Source organism: Anopheles bellator, chromosome X (genome assembly GCF_943735745.2).
Source record: "Anopheles bellator chromosome X, idAnoBellAS_SP24_06.2, whole genome shotgun sequence".
Taxonomy (NCBI): domain Eukaryota; kingdom Metazoa; phylum Arthropoda; class Insecta; order Diptera; family Culicidae; genus Anopheles; species Anopheles bellator.
This window is the reverse complement of record NC_071287.1, coordinates 2,735,891-2,740,117: the sequence shown is the minus strand read 5'-3', so window position 1 is coordinate 2,740,117 and position 4,227 is coordinate 2,735,891.

Genomic DNA, 4,227 nt, shown 5'->3' with positions numbered 1-4,227 from the left:
ATTTATTTATTTATTTATTTATTTATTTATTTATTTATTTATTTATTTATTTATTTATTTATCAGGACAAATGTCTGTTTTGCACCAATCATTTGCCAAGCCTTTTCGTTTTGTCTCTTTTCCGGGATGCCGTTTTAGGCCCTAAAACGGGCCAACGGTTTCCGTTTCGGCGAATAGTCGGACAGAAGTTGGAAGTAAAATTAAAAAAAAATCGTCGACCATGGCAGGATCGCACCAATGCACGGGGATAATTTCGCCCTGTCTCCTAATGCAAATGTGAATTCGCTACACATCCCCGAACCTCCCCAGCCTCGAGCACTCGAAAGCGCAATCGGCCAAATCCTGTTTGATTGGCGCAACACATTAGAGGGAGGCTCAATTTCTGAGCGGATTTTTGAGGACAACCCCGAACGCAGCACGGTCCACGCCCGTGCAACAGTGTGACAATGTTGTCACAAATAGTGGAGAGAGAGAGAGATAGAGAGAGAGAGAGAGAGAGAGAGAGAGAGAGAGAAAGATCTAACGCAGTTTGCGCCATTTTCGTCAACCAAAAATGCGTCCACATTACCGCCGGCGCTCCCCGCGGATTTGAACCCTGGATGAGCCGATGAGCCCCGGGTGGGTGGGGGTGATATGCTCCGCCTGCTCCACCCTGCCAGCGGCGCTTTGGCGTGAATTGGCTCGGCACTTTCGCCACGACTAGTTCGCGTATCCTGACATTGGCAAACGGCAAACAAAGAAACTCCGGGCCGGTGCCGCTTTTTATCTCTCTCCCCCCAACCCATCGCCGCGTTTATGCTAAAATCGTCCACTCACCCCCTAGCTAGCAGCAGCTTTACACCGAAGCGCCCATCTTGATCGTCGACCGGTTCGCGCGAGGCCTGGGCGCATCCCGGACGCCGAATGATTGAATTTTATGAAGCAGAAAGTTAATTACTGCCAACCGTGGTGGTGCTGCTGGTGGTGGTGGTGGTGGTGGGAATGCGTCCACCCACCCGTGGGGGGTGGAGCATCGTGCGGGTGCGCGAATAGAATGGAATTTATGGCAACGAACGCGTGCGCGCGTTCCCGTTCGACGTAGATCAGAAGCATACCGCGGTGGTGGGTTGGTGTGGCTAGTGGTGCATTTTGTGGTCCGTGGGCGGCAGTCGGTAAGAGTGTTGTGCGCGAACGCTGCATTCAACCACCCTCTGATGTGGAACACTTTCGAGCTGTTTTAGAGCATCTTGAAGGCCTAAAACTTAACGTCACTCCACTTGCTCTTGTTGCTTCGCTTTTCCATTCCATTAGAAACTATCGCCGCGCGTTATAGGAGAATAATCGCAGCTGGCGTCCACTCATAGTGGATGATCCCGTGCCGAGCTCACCGAACCAACGCAATCAACTATAATACGATTGAAGAACTGCGCGAACGCGCTGCAAGCTCCAATCCCTGCTGTGGAGCTCTGATCGCCCGAACGATGCCAGGATGAGCCTAGGACCTCCACCACCGCCCCCACACCACACCCCTGCAACCATCCCACCTCACCCTCCCGTTGAAGCCCGTGTAGCCTTGAGTTACTTCACTGACAGTTTGCCACTTGCCTCGGGAGCCATTGTCCCGATTGGCTGTCCCCTCTGGTTGGATTCTATTCTCAAGAATGAAGAATGTTCTGGAGCGCCCCCAGGGGCTGGAGGTGGATCGAGGCGGGAGGGATTCCAAGCTAGCGTTCCGCCGAGGTGCTCCCGGCGTGAGAGCGCGTGGCTGAGACTGAGGGCGAAATGGATAATTACTATTTTATGAAGACGAACAAAAGGCTTTTAAGCGCCGCGTGCTCCACGAGGCGTAGCGGGGGTGGTGATGGGTTGGGACGGGGAGAGGGGGGGTCGATGATGATATGCACCGCTGGCGACGGGGCTGTACGGGTGCCTGGTGACGGGGCTGGCGGTCAGAGGTTGCCCGGGAAGTTTGATGGAAAATTTATTCAACCGTTATTGATACAATTTCAATTCTCCCCACAGGACGACTTCAATCCACCCCTTCCCCCCCCCAGCCCATGGTGGGTGGAACCCTTTTCTGGGGGGGGGGGGGGGGGGGGAGCTCTCCTTCTGCTCTTCTTCTGCTCGAGCGAGTGTCTCTCGTCATCCCGTCGGAGTGCTAGCCACGAGAGGGTGACTCTACTAATGGGTGGTAATGAGGCGGAGTAGCGAAGAGCCCGTGGGGTGGAAAGGGAATGAAAGTTACCCCATCACTGTGGGGCTTCCACCGTGGGCTCCATTACGGTGCGGGACTCCAAAGTTTCGGGGCAAATCGTGGAAAATTGATTGCCAAATTGACTTCAGGCTGGGGAGGGATCCTGCGGAGGTCAAAAGGTCACCCCTTCAAACGTCAGACACACAGAAACTGACAGTCACAGGTGATGGGGAAGGTGATCAAAGGGAGTCACGGGGGGTAGGGGGTGGGTGCTCCAGGGTGCTGTCCTGGATCAGGACTTCAGTGACGTCCTGATATCAACCACACACACACGCCCACTCCGTCTCCCACTCGGGAGGGGGTTGTAGCTAAAGAGACTTTTCAAAAATACGCCTCGATGACGGCAATCGCGCATCGCGCCTAAATGTATGCTTTCCAGCATTGTGTGAGATCTTCTTCCGAACACTACCCGTCCCTTCCCTCGCCGGCTCCTACACCTCGTCACGGTTGACGTTGTAATGGGGCGGACGGAACTTTGACACAATTAAACGACACAATGGCCCATCACATCACGACGCTCTGATGAAAGGGTTACAGGCTGGTCCTTCCATACTGGCAAAAAACCGGGCGTGGGGAGATCACCCGATTAAAACAAAGGGTCGACCCGGGGGTTTGGGGGGCGAGGGCGGTCCATCGGACATTGAACTTCAAAGGCAACGGAGGAAACCTCGAAGAACGCTAACCGCTAACTTATTTAAGGCCGTTACCGAGGTCAGGCCAGCCAACCGATGGGCTGGAGTTCCGTCCAATCCTTGCTCCGCTATACCGCCCTCAACCCGCCGCCACCCTAAACACAGACTCACAGTTTACACAGGGGTTGGGGGCCCCGGGGAGGCTCCAGACACTCGCACGCCGCAGTCCACTCGGGGAATCTGCCGGGACTGCCAACAACAACAACAGCCAGTCGGTGTGTGCCAGCCAGTGCTGTGAGTGTTTTTCTTTCACCACCCCCACCCTTAAGGACTGCCACCCCACTTGGGCAACCCTCAGCCCCTGGCGGACCTGGGAGGCGACATACTACTACGGTTCCGCGTCCAACTCACATCTCCTGCGGGCACCAAAAAACTTCATTTCATTTCGTCCCCGCTCGTCCTTGCTCTCCGTCCCCGGGTGTCACAGAGGGTCCCCACTCCTCAACACACACATACACAGAGCAGGGAGCACAACAACGTGGTTGGACGCGATTCGTTCACCGTTTGCCCTTTTGCGGTACAGGAGACACCGCATCTTCGATCCACCATCCTGGTCCCGGTCGGAAGGGGATCCTTGTGTTTCGGCAGGGTAGGGAAGGTCAAAACCCCTCACCAACACCACCACCGGACGCGCCTTACTCAGCCTGATAAATAGCAGGACCGAGCAGAGCAACCGAACGGTTTTCATCTTCCGGTTCCACGATGCCACGTGCCCCGGTCCGGAGCAGATCCTGCAGCAGAGGTAGCTGATACACCCACCCCACACGCCCTTCAGGATGGGGAGGGGGGGCACACAATCCGAAGATAATATTTCTTTGAAACTGTAATCAATAAAATATTTAAGAGGCTTCAGCTCGGCGGAGTCCGGACCGGGGCCGAAGTCCCGCTGTACCGAGACACCTCCCGAGGTTGACATGATGGAGGCAGGATGGAGTCACCAGAACCCCTTCGAGAAGTCTACCACCCCCTCCCAACCCCACCGGCCTCCTTCTCGCGCACACGAACAGTCCAACCCCGGTGCCGCTCGGACTCGGTGATCTTGTAAATTATTAAACTTGATTAAGAGACGAGAACACCGGCGTTCGGTGTCGGTCGGGCGGACGACACGGGTGGAATGACAGCTGGGTCCGGGGAGGGGCTGGTGGCGGTGGGCAAACACATTCACTTCGCTAGCCCCAATTCGGCCGTGGTCCCGGGTCTACACAGTGCGACAAAAGGATACGATACTTGGCAGTGGCAGTGTGTCAGGGTGTCTGAGCTGAGGTTGGGCATTGGACTGTTGGGTCTGCCTGTCAAGAAGGT